General features: G+C 39.3%; 1 protein-coding gene across 9 annotated transcripts in view; it reads right to left on the reverse strand.

Moving 5' to 3' along the window:
• The window catches only part of ATP10B (ATPase phospholipid transporting 10B (putative)), a 287,746-nt gene that overhangs the window by 210,886 nt on the left and 52,544 nt on the right, over positions 1–24,316 (reverse strand). For 3 of the 9 annotated variants that reach the window (XM_084762455.1, XM_084762457.1, XM_084762453.1), the window contains exon 1: positions 13,716–13,953. The exons of the other annotated variants lie outside the window; for them this stretch is intronic. The gene's annotated coding sequence lies outside the window, so the exon portion shown is untranslated. Of the gene's footprint in view, positions 1–13,715; positions 13,954–24,316 lie in introns of those variants that run through there. 9 annotated transcript variants of the gene reach the window in all.

Consider the following 24,316-nt stretch of genomic DNA (forward strand, 5'->3'; position numbering starts at 1 on the left):
GAATATTACTCACCTATGAAAAACAATGACATCATAATTTGAATTTTCTTATATTGGATATGTTATTCACAGGTTTAGAAGTTATCCTTATCTTTGTTCTTGTTAGAGTAATCCAGGGAACATATGCAATCTGGTCTAAATAGATCATCAGAATGAGGTGTGTAGACAGCTCTCAAATTATGAAGTGGAAACGAGGAGAATTTCAACAGGTAGACCTTCATCTGCCAGGCAAGACCCACCGACCATCTTCACATTTATAGCTAAGTGCTATTCTACTTCCACTCTCAGAACCTCACAGTGCTTAACTCAGACTTTCAAGGTCTAGAATTAGGGTTAGACAAGCACTTTGACGATGCCAAAGAAACATGTGAAATTGTGTCATTTGTTTAGAAGGACCATTCAAATATTTTCTTTTGCTTTACAAGTCTACCTGTGCATTTTAATTAAAATAATACATTTTGATTAACATAATAACTGAATACATTGAAGAAGTATAGTATGATATTTTAGCACATGCTTAGAAAAAGAGCTAAACAATAGTGTTTTTTGTGTTTTTTTATGTATGGCATCTTTTGAGTGTGTGCGTGTTTGTTTGTATATGTGTGTGTGTGTGTGTGTGTGTGTGTGTGTGTGTGTGTGTGTGTAATAGAGATATATAGATATATAAATAGATAGATAGATAGATAGACAGATAGACAGATAGATAGATTATTCAGATGTGACTAGTGTAGATGTTCATGGAGGCCAGAAGAGGGCATCAGATCCCCTGAAGCTTGAGGTACAAGCATCTGTGAGCCACCCAGTGTGGGTGCTAGGAACTGAACTCTAATCCTTTTCAAGAGCAGTAACCACTTTTAACCACTAAGTCATTTGTCGAGATCCCTCCTGCCTCTTTTTTTTTTATTAATTTATTCTTGTTACCTCTCAATGGTTATCCCATCCCTTGTATCCTCCCATTCTTCCCTCCCTCCCATTTCCCCTTATTCCCCTCCCCTATGATTGTTCCTGAGGGGGATTTCCTCCCCCTGTATATGCTCATAGAGTATCAAGTCTCTTCTTGGTAACCTGCTATCCTTCCTCTGAATGCCACCAGGTCTCCTCCTCCAGGGGACATGGTCAAATATGAGGCACCAGAGTTCGTGTGCAAGTCATACTCCACTCTCGAAACCTACAAGTAGAACATTATGAAAGGCAGATTTGGGCCCAGGGGTCCCATTCAAACTAAGGCACCAGCCAAGGACAATACAGGCGGTATTTAAATCCCTACCCAGATCTAGCCTCTTTTTTATTTAAGCAAGAATTAGATATTTTTCAGGTTATCATATTAGAAGCACTATGGAATTAGCAACAAGTGACATATGGTCTACATCCTTCCAAAACTCCCAATATAGTCAGAGATATGGAAATGCAAACTCATAATTACAGACTAGTGAATATTGTACTGAAGGAAGGAAAAGAAGGATAGCAATCTCTTACCTGTCATTTCACCTTCCTGTGGCCATAGTAATACCAATCAACTGCAAACCAAAACTGCTAATGGAAAATTCCAGAAATAATCAATACATTTTAAATAAACCTTATTAAGAATACTATGATTGTTTTGAGTTTATTATTTATTTTCATGGTACATTGTAGAACCCTGCTATTAAGGTTGAAGTTTGGTGTTTCTGGATAGCCTCTGAGCTCAGTATAAGATGACAGACTCCCTTTCTTGGAGGAGTTCCTTCTTTGCCTGACCTGTGGAACCCCACATTCCCTAAGGAGCATCACATAGCCCTCAGGGAGATTACAAGTCCAACACTTTCCTGCTAAGAAACTCATTCAGCAACCATCTGGGGATTCCTAGAGCTACCCACCCTATGCTAATGAGATATCTTGGTGCTTTGTGCTTGGGGATCTTCTCCTGCCTATAAGATAACTAAGTACTGCTTTCCCCTCTTATAATAGGGCTGTCTTGTTACATGTAGGTCAAGTATTCCTGATACCCCTAGCCCAAGCAAATCAAACACATTCACCCTCAAAACCCCTCCCACTGCCCAAGGTTTATAAATCCCTGATTCACATGAAATAAAGGGGGCCAGCATCACCATGACTGTCTGCAACTTACCATTTATTCTGAGGGAGGAAGACTTCCCCTCTTCCTTGAAGGCCCCCTAGCAAGCTTCTGCTTACACCCCACCCACATCTTTCTAGTGCCACTCTGCCAACTCTGGTGTGTGTCTGCTAGAGCAAACATCTGGCTGTTCCTGAAGTAGAATATGTACAGAATTCATTACTATACTTTCTTATAGCTATCATATAGGGCCTTAGAATATATCCTCCTCAGGGATATAGGGACCACTACATTTAGTTTCACTGCAGCTTTAAAGGAGGCTCACCATCTGATATGATATGTCTTAGATTTTGTTGCCCAAATAAATGGCTTCATGTAACAAACTTTATTTATCTCACATACTGAGACTAATTTTGAGTTTATAGTTTGATGGTTTATATGAAAGTAAACATGTTCATATAACGACCATCCGATGTTGGTAGTTTTGTGTTTTCTTTCTTTGTTGGGTCACAAAGAGTTGACACATAACTACAGATCAAAACAAATATTTAAAAAAAGGTATACTCAGAGAAGTGTCACTGTATCCTGAAATGCGGTGCTCCATTGTCCCTACTATACACTATTAGCCAAAAATATTTCTCTATCTTTCCCCCCCTCGTTTTCTCTTTATAAGCATAAGTAAATGTGTGTATCTTATCTTCTTACCACCTCTGTCTTTTACACAAAGTATTAGGTAAGCACTGTGTGAAAAGCTTCTTTTTAATTTAATAATGCTTCTCAGCGATCACTCTACTTACGTAATGAACTGTTATCCTATTTACTCACAGCTAGATAATGAACGAATCAATGGGTGCATGTGTTATCATTTATTTAGCCAGCCCCCTTTGCTCACAGGCTCCAGTAGTTTCTTCTAGACGTCACTGGAATAAGTAGAATGGTGCCCTTGTCCCCCCTATTGGGATTGTGTCTTCAGCATACATTCCTAGAAGTGGGATTGCTGGGATGAGGGAAACATCAAGGGGAAGTGGTCAAATATGGGGCACCAGAGTTCATGTCAGAGTCAGTCCCCGCTCTCCACTCAGCTGTGGGGAAAATCTTGTCCATTGGCTAGATCTGAGTAGCGGTTTGATGTTTACTGCTTGTATTGTCCTTGGTTGGTGCAGGAGTTTGAGCAAACCCCCCTGGACCCAGATCCATCCATCATGATGTTCTCCTTGTAGGTTTCTAGGACCCTCTGGATCCTTCTATTTCCCCATTCTCCTACATTTCTGTCATCTAGAGTCCCAATAGCATGTCCTCACATCTATCCCAATATCCTGGTAAGTGAAGACTTCCATGGGACATGCCTTTTGGACTAGTGTCCAATTATAAGTGAGTATATAACATGTGAGTTTTTCTGCTTCTGGGTTAACTCACTCAGTATGATCATTTCTAGTCCCATCCATTTGTCCACAAATTTCAGGATTTCCTTGTTTTTAATAGCTAAGTAGTATTCTATGGTGTAAATGTACCACAGTTTTTTAAATCCATTCTTCAACTGAGGGACACTTAGGCTGTTTCCATGGTCTGGCTATTACGAATAAGGCCGCTATGAACATGGTTGAGCTATGTCCTTGTTGTGTGCAGGAGCATCTTCTGGGTATATTCCAAGGAGTGGAATAGCTGGGTCTTGAGGAAGCCCTGTTCCAAGTTTCTGAGAAAGAGCCAGATAAATTTGCAAAGTGGTTGTACAAGTTTGCATTCCCACCAGCAATGAGTGTTTTTCATTCCTCCTAGCAGTGCCTGTGGGAGCCTGTTCCCCCACAGCCCTCAGAGCAAACTGTACTGTCAAGCTTTGAAGTTTGGTCAGTCTGAGCACTGAGAAGCAACTCTCAATGAGTTGTAACTAGCATTTGTCTCAATGCAAGTGCAGTTGAGTATCCTTTCATAGATTCAAGCCCCATGTCTACATCATTTTATAAATTTTGTATTTATTCCCTCTGCCCATTTTTTAACAGTATTATTTATTTTTCTACTAGAGTTAATTATTTTATCTGTTTAATGATACTGAACTTTTTCTGTAGTTTGTTGAGAATAATTTCCCTTTGTAGCTTCTTTTGACTCATATCAACTTGACTTCTCATATGTAGTGAATTTATTACTCTGTTTTTACATCTATATGTGAAGTAATTAGTTATAATTACTCTTTAGGTCAAAGTAGAGAAAAATTTGCCCATATTTACTCCTGATACCGGTAAAGCTTTTTATGTACATTTTCAATGTTTCCTTTTGAAAATATAAATAAATTGGATCTATTTTAATTTGTAAAAAGATTTTCTTTAAAACTTGTTATCAATCAGACTAGCACCATTTGTTAACAACTCATTCTTCAAAGCTTCTCTTTAGTATATAGATGTGTGTGTGCTTCTGCTTTTCTATTTATATAGCACATGCACACGGTGCCCAGGATTGGTGCTGGGGACCAAACCTGGGTCCTCTGAAAAAGGCTGAGCCATCTTACCAACCATAAAAATGAAATAAAAAAAATCATCATCGTGAAATTGTAAAAAAGATTTAAAGAGGTAATAAAATACACTCTAGTAAGATAGATATCTTTTCTCCATCTTATTCAAATGCCTCAATAATAATACAGTTTTCATCTTATGTTAAGTTCTTTTTTTTTGAAAAATCTCACTAGCTTATGATTATTCACACCTCAAAACCAAAGAGAATACATTTGTAAGGGGAGAGATCACAAACATATATATCATAGAATTCCAACACAACTCAGTGTACAGTCCATGAGCCAGTGACAGCAGATGAAATTCACAGAAGCTGAAAAATATTTTGATTTTGACTTCTTTTTAGTTTTCTAAGTCCTTGATGTATACTATTAAATTATTTATTTTAATTCTTTGGGCTTTTTTTTTTCGGAAGCACTCATAGCTATAAACTTTCATCTTACTCAGACAAGTCCACATTATTAGACAGAGGGAAAAAATAAAGAACACTGGAGAGATTAACAAAGAAGAGACAAAAGAAAAGAAAAAAGAAGAAACTAAAAGAAACACTGCAAAGAATAAATAGGACATAATTTGCTCTTGGAAAAGATAAATGAGATTGACAAACCTTTGCTCAAACTAATCAAAATAAAAGACCAAAAATTCACAAAATTAGAGGTGATAAGGTGACATCGTAGTAGACACTAATGAAATTCAGAAGATCATTAGGTAACATTAAAAACATACATTCTACTAAACTGTAAATCTAGAAGAAGTAGATAGATTTCTAGACACTTGTGACCTACTAAAATTAAATCAACATGATATAAGTATCATAAACAGATCTATAATGAGCAGTGAAATTGAAGCATTAATAATTTCATAGCAACAAGCCCAGGGCTAGATGAATTCTTTGCTGAATTACCAATTCTCAACAAAATATATCTAATAATAAATCTTCCTAGGCTTCCTAAAGGAGAAAGGGAAGGAATGCTATAAAATTCAATTAACGCAGCTAGAATCACTTTGATATCCAAGTTGAATAATATCACAACTATGCAGGGACACTCTACCTCATTTCCCTGATGACTATACATCTATACATGCTCAATAAGACACTTGAAAACTGAATTCAACAATGATTAAGAGATCATATGATGTGACATGAGCAATTTGATTTCATTTAGGAATAAAAGAACAAATCTACATACATAAATCAGTAAATGTATATATATACAGAGAGAGAGCCAGAGAGCCAGAGCCAGAGAGCCAGAGAGCCAGAGATAGAGAGAGAGACACACACAGAGAGGGGGGGCAGGGACAGAAATTACACAGTTGCCAATGGGGTTAGGAAAATATCTCTGACAAAGCTTAAGACCTTTCATAAGATTACCAATGATGAGTAGGAAGGAAAAAACACAGCAACACAATAAAGGCTACATATGACAAAGAAAAGGTAATATAATTAATGAATATTGAAAATATTTTCTCCAAAACAAGGAATGCATGTGATTGTTTTTCTCTCCCTTATTCTTGTACAGAGTACAAGAACTGTTGGCTAGACCAACTGAACCAAGGAAATGAAAAGGATACGTATAGGGAAGGGAGGGAACAGACGGTTCTTCTATTTGTAGATGATACGACCCTGCACTCAAAGCTTCTGAAAGATGGAGCTAAGAGGATAGTTATTTTGGTCAAGTGCCAACGTGTGGATCTGGGCTTGATCCCCAGAAGCCACATGGAAAAGCTGGCCATGAAGGGCATGGCGACACAGCCTTGTAATTCTAGCAGTAGGACAACACATGCAGGTAGATCACGAGGCCCTGCTGGCTAGCCAGCCAAGCCAACTTGCCTAGTTCCAGGCGAATGAGATACCTAGTCTACTAGAAAAATGAGGATAGCATCTTCTGAAATGACACGAGCGGTCTTCTGGCCTTCACACATATGTGTACAGATGTTCCTGAATACCTTCACATGTATATGTGCATGTAGGTATACATACACATACGCACTAACACAAAAACAATAACCTACCTATAAAGACTTCACCAGAAAACTTTCAGATCTAATTCCTTGAAGAAAGTAGCAGTGTTGAAAAGTTAACATACAAAAGTCAGGGAATTTACTTAGGGTCTCTCCCCTACTGTCTACATTGCATTCACCCTAAGTAGGTGTTCTGGGAGCGCTCATGTTTTATTTCTAGAGATGCTTGACACCCTGGGAAGTTAAGTGCAGTCTAGCTCTTTTGTCCCAGTGGGACTGGCTTTATGGCTAATCTCTCAAATTAGCGTCTCCTACTTATACCTTCAATGCCTTTCAAACCTTGTTTATTGATTGTATGTCGCTGTTTGTATTTGTTTAATCACTTAAGAAGAAGGCATCCTTACTAACAATAGCCTCTTAAAACTAAACAGCTAAGAATACATCTAGCCAAGAAGGCAAAAAATTTCTACACTGAAAACAATTTTAAATACAGAAGAAAAAATGGAAAAAGACTCTAGAAGATATAAAAATCTCCCATGTTCATCAACCAACTGAACTAATATTGTGAAAATAGTGTATTATTGAAAATTATTTATAGAATTAATGCAGTCTCCATATAAATTACAGTGACACTCTTCACAGAACTAGAAAAAATATCATAAAATTACTACGGAAGTACAAAAGACCCTAAATGTCCAAAACAATTCTGAACAGAAGAAAAATCAATGGTAGAGGTATTACAATACCTGATTTCAAATTATATTACAGAACTATAGAAACAAAACCAGCATGGTACTGGCACAAAACAGACATTCAGATTAATAGAATTGAAACCCCAGAAATAAACTTCTCATGATACTGCCACTTAATTTCTGACAAATGTGAAATGAAAACCATACGTTAGAGCAAAGGTAGCTTCTTCAAAGAAATGGTGTTGGGATAGCTAAGTATCCATGCATAGCAGAATGAAACTAGATTCACATCTCTCACCTTGTACAGAGAGTTATTCAAAATGGATCAAAAGACCCTAGTGTAAGACATGAAACTTTGAAACTGCTAGAAAACAAAGATATCACCCTTTAAGATATAGGTATATACAAAGGCTTTCAGAAAAATATTTCTAAATTCAAGAAATAATACCGAGAATTGACCAATGGGATTTTATGAAATTAAGTTTTTTTTTTCACAAAAAAGAAAACAATGAACAGACTAAAGCGGCATCTCACAGAATGAAAGAACGTATTTGGCAGCCACATTTCAGACTAGATTTTGTAATGTATACATGTATACATATCCATTTTAAAAAGACGTTAATTTAAAATATATTTTACATATAAATGTAAATTATGCTAAATATATAAGTATATCATAAATGTATAATAATTAGTAAATGATATATGATAAAATATAAATATGTCACATAAGTTTACTATATAAATATGTATATAATATATGTGTACACATCTGTGTGTGAGTGTGTGCATATTTTCATGGAGGCCGGAAGAAGGCGTCAGTCTTAAGAGCTATAGTATAGGCTGTTTTGAGCTGCCTGAGAACAATGGCCTAAGTCCTAAAGTTAAGGTACTGGGAGCCAGAGTCTCTGGGTTCCAATTTTGGCTTCACCTCTTCCACATCATGATAGACAAGCTGATTAATCCCCATAACCATACCGAAGAGCTAAATGTTAAAAGTCAATGACCCTCTATAGACAAAACCCTTGGAATAGCATTGGCTGGCAGTGAGAACTCAGTGAGTATTCTCTATTTTAGTGATTTTCAACACAATCGTAATTCTCAGAACAATTTCATGAAGCCATGGCAAAGCGTTGGTGTAGTACCTTAGACACAGCTTTGCCCTCCAAAGAGCTCCACATTCCATCATCCCATGCCATGCCATGTGGAGAGGGGAGCCTCTAGATGTCGTTTGCCAGGGAGATTTCATTCTGTGTGACTTGGTTGGCACTTTGTGCAACACCAGAGAAACACCGTGTTCCATTTTTTCCTTCCTAAATAGAGTAAGTAGTCAAGAATGTCCCTTGAGAAGTAACAAGATCTGATTGAATTTTTCAGGTTTTTTTTTTTCTGTTATTCTATCAAGTTCACTTGACAGCAGAGGACAAACTGCCTTTCAAATGCTGTAAGTGAACGCATCAGTGATTCCGAAGGAAAAACGCAGGTTATTAAGTAGGAACAAGTCTCTCTGAATATATTTACACAAACTCAGGGAAACCATTGTCCTCAGAAACCTCTGTGACAATCTATTTTCTAGTCTCGGTAATGCTTTAAGTTTGACAGATGATAATAAAATACAGCGAAATTACCTTTGAGCTCTGAAATGTACAGCAGTCTCCACATTCTTCATGTCTTGATTTTTATTTTTCCAACACAGCCATCTAGTTTCAATGTTATTCCCAAGCACTTGAATTTGATGTCAGGGGAATAGAGCTACGGATACCAAAGTCATACTCACAGGGAATACAAAATTGATCGTCTGTACACGTGTCTCTCTAGGTATAACGCGCATGCACTGACGCATATTAAAAATTAGAAAGACCTTTCACCTCACTGCTTCCTTTATTATCATCTGAAAAATGAACAAATAAAATACACTCTAAAGGTCATGAACTGGCTTTGAGATCAGGCTCTGCATCAGGCCCTCCACTCAGTGGGGGAGCTATTGTAAGTGGAAGGCTGCTGGCGGAGAGGAAGAAATGAGTCTCCTGCAGCATGTAGCTCCTGGTAAGTATCTCATATTCCTTAGGTGAATGGTGACACACCCCATGTGCGTATGGGCAACACCAGCTGTACTTAGTGGTTTATAAGAGGACAGGAGGATTTGGGAAAGGGAGGCGTATGGGGTGGGAATTACAAGTATACTAATTAAAATACACTGTATACATGTATGCAATGTTCAAAGAATACTTTTTTTTTTTAATAGCAAGCTTGAGGGAATGTGTATGTGACAAGGACCTAGTGAGTTCTGAGGACTATTAACATCCATGTTCCATGTCCGTCCTCCTCCTCCTCCTTCTATGATGTCAGCTTCACGGTCACGTGAGAGATGGGAAAGCTCAGGGTAAGAAAATAACACAGGGCTGGGGAAAAAACTCCGTTGATGAATAATTTACTGCTCAAGCATGAGGACCTGAGTTTGCTCTCTAGAATCCATGTTTAAAAAGCAGGCCTAGCCAGGCGTGGTGGCGCACGCCTTTAATCCCAGCACTCAGGAGGCAGAGGCTGGTGGGTCCCTGTGAGTTCGAGGCCAGCCTGGTCTACAAAGTGAGTCCAGGATAGCCAAGGCTACACAGAGAAACCATGTCCAAAAACCAAAATAAAAAACCCAAAACAAACAAACAAACAACAAAAAAGGCAGGCCTGGTGATGAGGGCTTGTAATTTATGCACTGTGGAGGCAGAGATCACATCCTGGCGTTCACTGGACAGCCTACCTAGTGAGAGCAGTGAATATTCTTCTCAAAATAACCAGTCAAAAATGAACAACAACAAAAACAAGAGCTTGAGGTTGACCTATGGTCTTTAAACACATTCACACAATGCAATTACACACAGACACACACACACACATACACACACACACACACATGAGAGAGAGAGAGAGAGAGAGAGAGAGAGAGAGAGAGAGAGAGAGAGAGAGAGAGAGGAGAGAGAGAGACAGACAGACAGACAGAGACACAGAGGCAGAGACAGACAGAGGCACAGAGATGGAAGGAGGTAGGGAAAGACGGGGGGGGGGGAATGAATTGTACAACTAATAAAAGGTTCAAATGGTTGAATGGCGTCAGGATAACCAGGCTTTCTTCAATGTATCAGCCCTGGAGTACTGTGCCCCATATCACTGGTACAGTATTTTAATTGTTTTACTTTCTTCTGTACATGAGTAATGCAAATACTTACAACAGATGGATCTTAAAACTCCCTATGTGGGTACCATAGTAAGAACTTGAACAAAATGTCATCACATTTTAGAAGATGCTGCTGCTCCGTTAGGACTCTGAGTTTGTGCCCCTCTGTGGTTGAGAGATTAGCCATAGTTATGGAGCCAGCAGAAGCTCATGAGGGGCCTATTAATCCAAGCCTATGTGCATTTCCCTGCCACATTCTTCAAGAAATACACTGGGAGACCTAAGAGATGCTGAATCCTGGGAGGTAGATATCCAGCATCAATGGGTAGAGAGCTGAAGAAATGAAACATCTGACACAGATGTGGGTATTTGATGACACATTCTAGTGTCACCTGGCCATCATTGTCTCACCCACAGTATTCTGAGCACTGTTTGGCTGTCTGCCTCCATTTTGAGGACCACAGCAGTTCATAAAGTGGTGGAGCAGACAGACTTCTGTATGTAGGGTGCCAGTCTAAACTCAAGAGATGACCAGCTTTCAAAATGGACCTTGAGTTACCCTGCATTTTAAAGTGTGTCTGGGTTAAGGGCCTCGGATATTGCATTTCTAAGAGGTTCCTGAGGTATTCTGAAACAGCTGGACCAGAAATGACATTTGGAAAACTTCTGTCCTAAGCTACACTTGGGGGTCAGGGGCTGAGAACAAACGACAACATACATGTGACAAGTTCGCCATCAATCTTGTTAGTGGGGCATGGAGCTGGAAGTTTCACTGAATTGACTTGATGAGGCAAAGAAATGGCGTATCTTTGCATTCTGTGTTAATTTCTTCAACCTAGTACACTCAAATGGATCATGCATCTCCCCAGATTATGCTGCAAAAGCTTTGGCTAAGAGACAAAGCACTCCTCCTCCCAAACAATAGAGGATGCGCACAGATTTTTAACTGTCACAACACTGCACCATGGCCCCAGCAGGTCACAGCCACCTGAACACTCAAAACAGAAATTAAAGGCTATCTTTTCTTTTAGATATTAAGGTAGCCTATGACATTTGCAAATACAAGGGAAAATGTTAAAATAACGTTCACTCTCATTGGGTTCCAGTTAGTGAGGATGATGATGACGGTGGTGGTGATGAGGTTGGTGGTGATGAGGTTGGTGATGATTTATTAAGGGTCTCTGCAGACCACTCATTACTTCAGAGTAGCTACCTCCCACCTAAATTGGAGATGTTGAGTAATTTTCCAAAGTTCATATAGTTTCTAACAAGTTAAATTAGGATTCAAATCCAAGCTTGACTCTCATGCTTTTGCTACCATGCCAGATTACTGCTATGCTTACTACTGATTTATTAAATCACCTTCTCTTTCCTTCTACTGCTTTGAGACAGGGTCTTACAATGTATATGCATCTCAGGCTGATCTGAAACTCATTATGAAGCTAAGGGTGGCCCGGAATTGCAATTCTCCTCCCTTAGCCTCCCCTGAGTGCTAGAATTAAAGGCACAGGCTATTACACCTAATTCTACTCAATCTTTTGATTAAAGTGTGTTGAGAAACAAACAAAAAAAATCTACGAAGGATAAAATAGCTCCAGGAGGCTTAGCTCTTGAGAAGCAAACATCAATGAAAAAGAAGAAATTAGTAATAATAAGCAGATATAGTTCCCCTCCCCCGCCAGGTTCACACTATGACTTAAGAATGGCTAGTAAGTTTTACCTTTAGGAGAGTGGGTAGATAAAACCAGCTACAGAAAGTCTAATCTGCAGGACTTTATGTGAGTCAAGTAGGACACCTTTATTTCTTGCCATGTGGCAGGGGCTATGGAGAACAACCACGTAGGAGACCCATCAACCCTACATCTAGGGCCACAAGTCTTGAGCTCTGGCATTTTGTTTAAGTAACTCAGCACTCATTTCCCTAGATTGCAGTTTCACCTTGTTTAAAGTAGGACATTGCATCAAGCTCCCCTATCTTTCTCTATGCTCAATTCTTTTGGGATGGCAGCCTCCTTCAGATTGCTCTATTAATGCCACATTCCTCAAAAGATAATGGCCCCCTCTTAGCATAAGGAGAATATGGTTTGATTGTAAACTCAGCATGTGGGTTTCAACCTCCAGTGAGGGACCTATAAATCCAAGCCTATGTGCACTTCCCTGACACATTCTTTGAGAAATACACTGGGAGACCTAAGAGGTGCTGAATCCTGCAAGATAGATATCCAGTATCAATGGGTAGAGAGCTGAAGAAATGAAACATCTGACGCAGTTTTAAAAAGCCACCGATAGCAATGAAATCAGAAGCTCAGTCAGTGTTATTAAGGGTAATTATAGTCACATGTAGAAAGAAAACAACATCTGTGGTTTGCCTGATTAATGGCTTAATGTAACAGCACATGTATTAATGGAACAACACTCCACATGCTCTCAGACTAGGTTTGTAGGATCTGGAAACAGAGGGGCATGGGGAGAAGAGAGACAAGTGCCAGATTGGTGACTGGAAGTCCAAGCCCCACTTTCACTCCTGTGGTCAGAATTATAAAGCAAGCATAGAGTGAAAGTGACTTCTAAATCTATTTGCATTTCTGGAGATGTAACTTTTAGCTCCCCAATGATTTCTTTCAAAATTGACCTTTCACCTTGTGGTGAGAGATGCAGTTCCCACCAGCTTAAAGGCACAGCAAACAAGATCTGGGTTGAAGGTGCTCACCAGAGACCTACCTACGTACACAAAGCTTTTCCTGGAGGGTGCAGCTCACCATCAGAAGGAAACACACACACACACACACACACACACACACACACACACACACACACACACACACACACTTTAAACAATAGCTTTCTCCTTTGCACTCAAGAGAAAGCCGGAGTTCGCAGCTATTATTTGGAACCCCTGCAGCACGCCAGCTTCCCAGTTTATCCTGAGGAAATTGAGAAGCCACACAGAGATCTCACTCTTTTCCTCTGAGCTGTAGTTTCTTTCTATCTGAGGACAAGGCTCTAATTCCATCTGCTTCTACGGGCTACACAGGATGAATACAGGATATATTATTTATCATAAAACATGTTCAGGCACACCCAAGCTGCAAGCTCTGCCACGCAAGGAAGCAGCATTTGCCTTTAGCTTATCATAATGAAATCAATTACAGAGAAAATACAATGTTCTTTCAGAGAAGGGATGTGGACTGTGCTCCCAGCAAGCCAAATGAAATTTCTAACACGGAGTTAAAAGCATAGTCATACCATGGGCCTGATTCAGAATTTAGAATCCATGATGCTGAGAGGCAATTATTCTGACATTGTATCCGTGAAGGGAGGAGGGAGCTCTTACTTACCCCAGCAAAGCTGATTGTCCCTACCGAGCAGACTCCATCAGTAGCTATGGATAACAGTCCTTGGGAGTGGTATAGTTGGTGCTGTAAAGCGTGGCTGAAGTTTTTCTCTTTTCTATGGCATCTTTCATCACTCTGATTATGTCAAGGCGAAGCCTCAAGCAATTCGGTAACTCAGAGAAGAGACCCAGAAAAGAAGCAACCATAACCGATGAAACAAAAGGCAACAAGGAGCTGCCTCACCAGGCCCAGGAGTGAAGGAGAAGAATAGTCAGCCTGTGAGTGTGGGGCCCAGGCCCAGAACAGTGAAGGCTGTGTTCTCCTCTCAGCTCCATGCTGGTAGAGTAGCATCACTGTTAGATGTGGCTCTTGCATTCTTCTCTCCTTTCTGTCAATCAATGAGCCAGCCATATAGAAATTCATAAGGGCTTTGATTCTTTCTCTGGGCATGGTACAAAAAATGGCTTTGGCCATTATGTCTGGAGCATGTAGTTAAGTGTGAGACAATTATAACCTTGTTGCTCTCATTCGGGGGCCTGGAATGGAATTCAGTTGCTGGGTTTCAAGAGCCCTTAAGGGGAAAAAAAAGACTTAGCAGCGACTTTTCTGTGTATGTGTGGGCGATGAATTTGCTCTCAAAGCTTCAGAAGTCTCATTCTGCACTTGTCCTAGGTCATACTGATTACTGTGTGATTAGAACAGATATGAAGAGTGGGGGCAAGATATCATACTTCAGACATAGGAAAAAATCAGGATTATTTATAGATTTACTGACAGCTTAAATTCATGTATAACCCTTTTACTGAGTTGCTTATAACCAAATTAAATGGGGTAAATGTCAGAAGGAAGTTGCTATAGTAATGGGTCCATAAACAACAAAGTAGAATAGTCAACAAGCCTATATTGAAGATAGCAAGAGGAGAACAAATTTAAGTTTGGGACTCAAAAGATATTGGAAGACACAAGTATAACATCTGATGCCATAATTGCTGAGCTACTGGTTAGTTCTTATGTCAACTTGACATTACCTAGAGTCACCTGGGAAGAAGGAACCGCAATTGAGGAGCTGCCTGGATCACATTGGCCTGTGATCACATCTGTAAGAGGGTGTCTTAATTGATGATTAACCTAGGTGGGACCCAGTCCACTGTGGGTGGCATCGTCCCTAGGCAGGTCTGTGTGGTGTCAAGAAGCTAGCTGAGCCTAAGCCAGTGAATAAGTGAGCCAGTAAGTAGTGTCCCTCAACGGTTTCCATATCAGTTCCCGCTAGACTTCCTCTCCTGACTTCCCTCAGTGATGGACTGGAACCTGGAGGACAGGCCAAATAGAATCCTTCCTCCCCCTAAGTTGCTTTTAATCATGGTATTTATCATAGCAACAGAGAGACAATGAAAAGTATTGGGTTAAAAATTGCAAATTTTATATATAATTACGTATCTGTCCATAAACAGCAGAAATTTGGACATAGAAAAATGTTCCAAAGGAAAGACAGCTTCTAAAATCCAAATAGCTGTAAAATAAAGACTAGAAAGATTTAAGAGCATAACATCCACCAGACCATTTAGTGTCTGGAGTATTAAAAAAATTAATTTATTATAATTTATTCAGATTACATCCTGAATGTTATCCCCTTGTTTGTATTTCCCATTCCCACTCTCCCTTCCCTCTTCTGCCCTGTTCCCCTCCCCTAGACATCTGACAGATGTCTCCTCCACCATATGACCGCAGCTTATCAGGTCTCAGCCAGACAGTCAGCTTCTTCTTCCTCTGTGTGCTGCCAAGCTTCCCCACCAAGGGGAAGTGGTCAAATTGGGGGCACCAGAGTTCATGTCAGAGGCAGTCCCACTCTCCCCATAACCATGAAGGAGGAGTTGTCCATTGGCTAGATCTGAACAGGGGGTCTAGGTTTCCTGTATGCCGCAAGGGTGTCAGAGCCTGGGCCTTCTAGCCCAGAGGAGATCCCCAGAGTGGAGAACATAGGTGCATCTAACCTCAGGTCACCACAGAGTCTGGAATTTTAAAGAAAGAATCTTGGCAATTCACAGTTCACTATTTGAAACATATGAGTACCCTTTAAGCCTCTCACCTTTCCCTTTCTCTCAAGAGTCCCATGGCTTCTAGGAACAATGTGACCCAGAATCACAGTCCGGTTCAATTGCTGAATATTCATACCATAAAGCATCTGGGGGCCACTTAATGCTCTGGTGCTTTCTTGTACCATAGGTGGGATGCTGGAACTCAGAAAGGTGGATTAGCCTACTCAAGGCCACATAGGAAAGTGCTGGAAAGCACAACTTCAAGGGACCGGGCAGCCTTCCACCACAAATCATGGATTGATCCAACATATCAATAGTGCTGAGGCAGAGACACCTGCCCAAATTATATCCTAAGCCCCTAAGGTGATGGAAGAGGACACAGCAGACCTGATTTATTGAGTAAATGACATCAGTTTGAGGCCCTTTCCCAGACTAATTGTGGCTCCTCACCCAGATAGATGCTAAGCAAGGTTAAAGATGCAAAGTGAAGTCTCAGTATAGGCCTATACCAATTAATTTGATTTGTTATATAATTTTTGCAAGTGATGATAAAGTATCAATAAAAAACTTTCATAGTATAAAGTATTTACAGCCATGGAAAGGGTTAGCCTAAACCAACAGCGACTACAGGTTACTTTAGTGTATGATGAATTTATTGGTCTTTTGCCATTTACCAATTTATGTCAAATTCAATGTCCCTATACCAGATGTTATAAGGTTACTGACCTATTGACTTGATTTGCTTAATTGGCACAAGCTTCAGTTTTAAATTAATTAGAGTGCTTAGATATTGGGAGATTTCTCATTATAATGCAGGCTCACATATTTTTGTGAGCAAGCCCCCAAACACCAAAAATAAGAACCGAGTCTCACAAATTAAGAGCTTTCCACTACTGAATAGCAACAATCACTTAAGGCATCGTTAACTTGGCCTGCTTCCACAGGCTAGGTTTCATTTTCTGCCACTATATTGCAGACTTTGGATTAAGGGATTATATTGTACCCTAATTTGCTTTCCATTTCTGTCATAGAACATTGACTGAAGGCAACCTGGGGAGGAAAGGGCTCATTTTATCCTTCAATTCCAGGCTATGACCCATTACTGAGGAAAGTCAAGGAAGGAACCTAGAAGCAGAAATGGAACCAGAAACCATGGAAGGATGCTGGGCATTGCACACTATTCATGCCTTCCTCGGCTCACTTTCTCAAACAATCGAGGAGCACCTGCTCACAGTGGGCTGGGCTCTCCTTCCCATATCAATCGTTGATCAAGAAAATGCTTCATGGATGCCTATCTTAGGGGGTCCTCAATCGAGTTACCTCTACTAGGTGACTTCAGCTTGTATCAAGCTGACCGAAACTCATCAGGACGTGCTTGTGCTCCCTTGCTGACCAGGAAGACCTGATAGAATGGTCATGTCCTTTCAGAAAAGTCGTCAGAAACTTGGCTCAGGTTGATTTTCATCAAATCAAGTCTGTACCATATTTTGCCCACATTTTAAAAAAACTCACAACTTTGGCCTTCCTGTGACTTTCTTCTCTCCAATTTCTTTAATTGGCCAAAAAGTAATAAAGGAGAAACTGATGATTCTGTTCCAGCCATTTTAGTTCTCTTTCCTACCCATCCCAAAGCCTGCTCACCTTCATATTATCAAAAACATGATGCAAATAGTTCCAAGTAAATATTTTTGCCTATCGTGTATGTAAATTATTGTGAATAAGTTACTGGCATTTACATAGAATAAGTCTCAGAATAACAGTACTGACTATTGATATGGAATGTGTTTACAGCCAAGATTCAAACATGAATTTTCTAGAATCAGGTCACGTCGTTATGAGGTCAGGAAAACAAGCTTGGGGATTTTTTTCTGAGTAACATTTTTTTTTCAAATTAATGCCTGAAGGGAAAGATTAATTGTGGTATGCATAAAGTATGGGCAAGTGTTCTGCATTGTTTATGCTGTGAGGTAGACAACATCTATAATGACTAATGTCAAACGTAAGGAGAATTTATGAGCTGTTAGAAATATATCCATTGTACTTATATAGGACAGCAGTTCTCACATGATTTGGTGAATTGAGGGATCCTTTTTACCTTTCAAAATTATTTAAGACTCAAATGAGTTGCTTATGCGGATTGTATAACTATAGTTCCTTTAAGAGAGACTTAACGTTAGAAATGTCAAAGTAATGATTTTTATATCTTTTAAAATAACAATATATTCACCTTATGCTAACATATATGGCACATTTTATCATATGCAGCTAGTTTAATAACATAGAAAGTAAACAAAAATTTAAAATATCTTTTATGTTAGGATAGATAGAAATTCGGTGGATTCTCATATTTGCTTATACAACGTATCCATTGTGTTATTACATTGATTTGGTTGGTCTGTGAAGAAAAATCTAGCCTCATACACTGTTGGAAAAATTTTGACCTATAGACTCTTTGAAAGGGTTTAGAGATGGCGAGGTTATTGTTTTGGTATTTAACTTGACATTAACCTCAGTGTTGTGAAGGTATTTTGTAGGCATGATAAAAGTCACTAATAGTTAAAGATCATTGGACTTGGGCCTGGAAGATGGCTCAGCAATTAAGAGTGCCAGCTGCTGTTGTTGAAGACCTGGATTTGGTTGCCACCATGCATGTGAGGTGACTCATAATTGCATGTATCTGTAGCTCCAGAGGATATGACATCCTCTTCTGGGCTTAAATTATACTCTCATCTTGAAGCAAACACTCATGCTTGAAAAAAGAAAAGAAAGAAAGAAAGGAAAAAAAGAAGGAAGGAAGAAAGAAAAAGATCAATTGACTTTAGATTAGAAAAGATTATCCTAGTGATGTAGGTGGGTTTTACTCAGTGGCTTGCTGTGCCTTCCTCGTGGCCTTCATAGGGACTTCACCCTTGCCTAACCAACCTCCAAAGCTACACAAGCTAGTTTTCTGCAACAGGTCTCTTAACATATACCTACAACTGTGTCTCTTTCTTGGTTGTACTCTCAGATACAAGGGCCTTTTAGGGTCCTCTTGTCTTATTTTAAGAGCCACTTTAAAGTATAAGTTTAAGGAATGTAGTTATATTTTATATAATCTTTCTTGCCACTTATGTAAATGGATGAACACAATCATTATATAGAACCAATAACACAGAAGTTGTCACTCATCTTGCCCTTTATCAAAAGGCAGCACTTAGTTTTGATCCTTAAGTTCTTGTTATTCCACTCCTTTAGTACTTTCACCCTTATTGGATTTAACAATCTGTACATGTTTAAATGTGAATAAGTGGATCTCTATACATAATAGCTAGATTCATCTGAAAGTATAAATGTCAATGCAATAAAACACCAAGAAGAATTAGGATATGGTTCCTAGTTTAAAGTGAAGTATTTCACTTCAGAGCTCATTGGCGTATGTGTTTGCATTTGCATATTATAAAAGTACATATCCATTTCAAAGGAATTAGATATTTGAGATGTCTCTTTTCCAGAAATCATGGATACTATAGGGATATAAGTGAAAAATTATATCATAGCCTTTGTGAATACATAATGTTATATTTATTGAATTCAGGTTTTCAAGTAGATGAGTGAGTATCTTAGTTACTCTTCTCCTGTTGCGAAGAGACATCATTCCAAGAAAACTTATAAAAGAAAGAATTTAGTTAGGTGCTTGCTTACAGTTTCAGAGATATTAGTCCACGACAATTATGGCAGGGAGCATGGTAGCAAACCAGAATAGTGCCAGAGCAGTAGTTGAGAGTTTTATGTCCTGATTCACAGGCATCAGACAGACAGACAGAGAGAGACACACACATACACACAGACAGAGATAGGCAGAGAAAATGCTGGAGCAGTAGCTGAGAGTTTTATGTCCTTATCCACAGGAAGGAGAGAGAGAGAGAGAGAGAGAGAGAGAGAGAGAGAGAGAGAGAGAGAGAGAGAGAGAGAGAGAGAGAGAGAGAGAGATAGGGAGAGAGGGAGAGAGAGAGAGAGTGGTAGGGAGAGAGGGAGAGACAGAGAGTGAGACAGACAGAGACAGAGTCAGACAGACAGAGACAGACAGATAGAGACAGAAAGACACAGAGGAAAGACTGGGTTTGGCATGGGGTTTTGAAACCTCAAAGCCTACTCCCACTGACTCACCTGTTTCAACAAGGCCACATCTCCTAATCCTTCCCAAAGATTTCTACTCCCTGGTGACTAAGTATTCAAATCTAAAGGTCTCTGGAGGCTATGTTCACTCCAACCATCACAGTAGACATTTTAGTTGTTTGGGCTTTGCAGCTACTTAACTTTCAGATGTTTGTAAAGTTGATGATTGGGATGAAGGAAGAATGCCATCCTGAAACACAGAAGTTCTCTTCATTTAGAAATAAAAGCTTTGTCTTAGCTAGATACACTAACTAGGATGGTGAGTGGCTTATGCACTGTGATGGCCAATCTTCAATAGCTGTGGGTTTACCTGGGAGACACACCTTTAGGCATGTCTAATGGGTGATTCCAGAGAGGTTTGACTGAGGGGGAAGACCTACTCTGAATGTGGGCAGCTGCATCGCACAGACTGGATCCCCTGCCTGAGTAAAGATAGGAAGAGAGAAGAAAGCTGAGTCTGAGCATTCTTCTTGCTCAGATACATCGCATGCAGCCTCCTGTTTCCACAGCAAGATGTGCTTTAAATGACATGCCTTCCCCACCAGGATGAATGGTACCCTCAAATCATGAGCCCAAACATATCCTTCTTTCATTAAATTGCTTTTGTAAGGTATTTTATCATGGCAATGAGAAGAGAAACCAAAGCCAAGCATGGTGCTTGCATGCCTTTAATCCTAGGACTCTGGATTCAGAGAAATATGAATCTTTGAGTTCAAGATCAGCCTGTGCTATAGATGAAAGCAACCAGTAATCCATTCTAAATATTGTAAGTTGCAGATCACTGTGAATCAGTTGAGTTAAAGTGATGGGTGTGAACACAAAGCAGAAGATGAAAGGTTAGCTCAGAATTTCTGTGAGCCATGGTTAGCACACCACTGATTAAGAATACTCTGTTCCAGAAAGATGAAGTAAATAAGTAAGTAAAGTTACAAGTCAGTGTCATGCCCAAGACTATCGTCTATAACTCTATTCCTACTGTGTCATTGAGGTCAATATTACTTTTGACTTTCTCTTCAACTGACTTCTACCTAACTCAAATAACTTAAGAAAAAAAAAAAAGAGAATTCATTGTTTTAGAGAAATGGTCCAGAACTCTTTTAAAAGACTCCTTATCAACTCTTTCTTTCGATGTTATAGGAAAAAAGTCTCTCCATGTGTAAAGGCAACTGAGTCTCTGCAGACACTAGAACTTTAAAGACTCACCCTAGAAGTCTCAGTAGAAATGCCTTCCTGATAGATCTCACTCTGCCAATGTCCCAAAGAAGACATGGCGTCATTCGGCTTTGGCTGGATGCTTGTCCCTTGGGGCATCACTGCTGCCACAAGGAGGGATACTCTGGACATGCTGGGTGATATGCACAGCCCAGTGTCGGAGTCAGTACTTTCAACTACAAGGAGCTTGTACCTCCCAAGAAAAAAGGATTTTCTCATCAGAAGGCCAATCATTCTAGACAGATACAGATATAGAATATTATAATTCTATTAAAAATGCAACTTCGGGAGCAGAAGGAAATGCAACAGAAGAAGGAAATATCTAAGAACAGAGATTTCCAAAGCAGAAGAATCTGAACCAGGGAGAAAGTGTTGTTTCTCTTCTGAGTGACATGGGTCGGCATTTATAATAATAAAGGCATTGAACTCCTAGATAGAGAAGATAAGGTTCTGTCACTGTGGCCTATATCAAATCAAAGTCTCAATGTAAAAATATCTTATATTCTTAGACCATGCCTGGAATTGGGTAAGCAGTTCATGTGATTTGTTCATATAGATTTCTCAGTGATTTATGCTAAGGTCACTGCCATTGCCTTTTTATGACCCAAGATCCAAGCCTATGGTGATTCAGTAATCAAGTATTATTTTATGAAGCCTCAGTTAACAGTGGAAATAGTATTCATAGTCCCCCAAATTGCATATCATTTTTCTTTGTGATTTTTATAGCAAGTATTTCCCACCCTCCTAAAATTTCACATGAACTGGTATATGCTGATTTTTTATTAAACTTCAGTTCACATGGAATTTCATGATGTAGCTAGAAGTATTATAGAATCTGGCAGACTTAAGTTTCCACAAGGTTATCTTTCAAAAGAATTCCCAATTTATATGCACCCACAGATTCTCACTTAAATTTCCAACAAACCTTGGAAGAATTATAAAGAAAAGCAGTAGTGATTCTGGATTTTATAAACCTTAACAAGGCCAAAAAGACAATGCAAAGTTGAGGCTAGGAGGTAGGGTTCACTTAGACAATTCTCACGTGTAATACTGAATTCTTAGTGCCTCTGTAAACTTTGGCACTTTGCTTCAGGTCCTCAAACTTCTTGACTTCAGCTGTAATGTGGAAATACCATCAGTAGCTAATTCATTGACAATGCAAATCCCATTGCAATTGTAACAGGTAAATTTTATACAGTAGATAGAAAAAAAGAAAAGAAAAGAAAAGAAAATCATTGGTGCAGTGGTGCATGGCTGTAATCCCAGCACTTGGGGAGACAGAGGCAAGTGGTTCTCTGTGAGTTTGGGGCCAGCCTGATCTACAAAGCGAGTCCAGGACAGCCAAGGCTACACAGAGAATTCCTGTCTCAAATAACCAACCCCCACAAAGAAGAAATAGCATCTATTGTCATTCATAGAACATACTTGGTAACACACAGATTTATGGACTTGAGAGAAGCTTTTTATATTTTTTTCCAAGGAGCTTTTCCAATTCCTTCATTCTCTTCCATTCTTCTAATGTGTAATTATTTATAATCACAAGCAAATAGATTCAATTCTTCATCATAAGTTACTTTAGGCATAAGCTGTTGCATTATAAGTCTCTTCGATTTGAATGTAAACAACTTCTGGATTAATTATACCTTGATTTTGTTTATTATTTCTAGGACCACCATAGGTTTACTGTAATTAATGAATATTGTTGTGTGGATTATCTATAGGAGAGAAATTTCCTTTTTTTTTGGTTAATTCTTATAAACTAAACTAGATAATTTGATATAAAATAGGAATAGACTCACGTATCAAAAATATGGGTTGACGTGACAATAAAGCAAAACATGAGCTTTTGTAAACATGTGTCACTGACCCACCAATTTCCAATTCTTATATGTTTATTCTCAGACATGTGCACATAAGCCGGTACTTATTTAATTGTTATTATTCTCTACTGTAAAAGGCATCTGAGAGAAAAGACAATAGCGTCCGTAATTGAATGTGTGCCCTGTAAGCATAAGGTTATTGTGTAATTCAAATGCTGATTTCTGTACTGCCAATGATATCTGGTTGTAGTCCTTGTCCTAAGAATCTCCCATCTGAATGTTGAGTAAACACTGCTCCCCAATTGTTCCCTAATATGTCAATAAAGCAGCTAACAGCCAATCACTGAGCAGGAGAGAGAATAGGGTTAGACTTCTTGCCAGCCAGGAGAGGAGGAAGAAAGGGATTCAGCCATGGGAGAGGTCCAGGAGACATCAGGAGAGAGAGAGCTGGAACAGAAAAAGCAACAAAGTGCAAGTATCTCTGGGATGTAAGCTGGGAGGAAGCCAAACTAGGATGTTAAGAATATAGTAACAACTGCTCAGTTCTTGTGCTGTGAAGCTTGTTTAAATAACATAATAGAGTCTCACTTTTTTGTGTGATGAGAAACTAAGAAACAAACACAGTTGCATAAACATAACTTTAACCGTCCTCTTTGGCACCATGTTTAGAGATAGACTTCATAGAAAGTCTACTCCAGTATCTGACCAGCACCAATACATACGAGGTATCTTCTGGTAATTTATTACAAGAACAGAAGGCGTTTGCTACCACAGTGTGACATTTTCAATACATTTTGGCATTTCATTTACCCTCTAGAGTTTTTTTTTAATGCCATAGCAAGGTGAAAGCAGAGCCACTGAGTCTGTGCTATCTCAGCATATTAGCAAGCCTCCAGTTATCACAAGGCTGCTAGGGACATGACTTCACCCAAATACCACTAAAGCATTGTCATACACATTGGGAACAGCTTTCCATTCTAACAATATTGAATGGTAATGTCTACCTGTTTCTTGCCATCACTTCATTGTCTCCCTGGATTGTTTGTTTGTTTGTTTTTCCACTTTATTATCTGTATGGCACAAGCATTTGGTCACACTAATTTCTAGCATCAGCTTTGTTCTTGGTCCATGTGCATGGTCAACCTCCTAGATGCCATGGCATCCATCATGTTGGGTAAGTTCTTCTCATTCATGCCCATAAATGGCCTCTTATCTCAACTGTAAATTACAAACTAAACTGAACAAAAACTACAGGACAGAAGGCTCATTCTGATTCTTCTGTCAACTTCATGATGGATTACTACTCTACCATCCTTGGGATTGCTTTTTCTAAGAAGCTCTTTTGGAAGGACAGTTTCAATTATTTTCTTGAAAGCCATGT

This window comes from Acomys minous (genome assembly GCF_964271855.1).
Source record: "Acomys minous genome assembly, chromosome: 16".
Lineage (NCBI taxonomy): Eukaryota > Metazoa > Chordata > Mammalia > Rodentia > Muridae > Acomys > Acomys minous.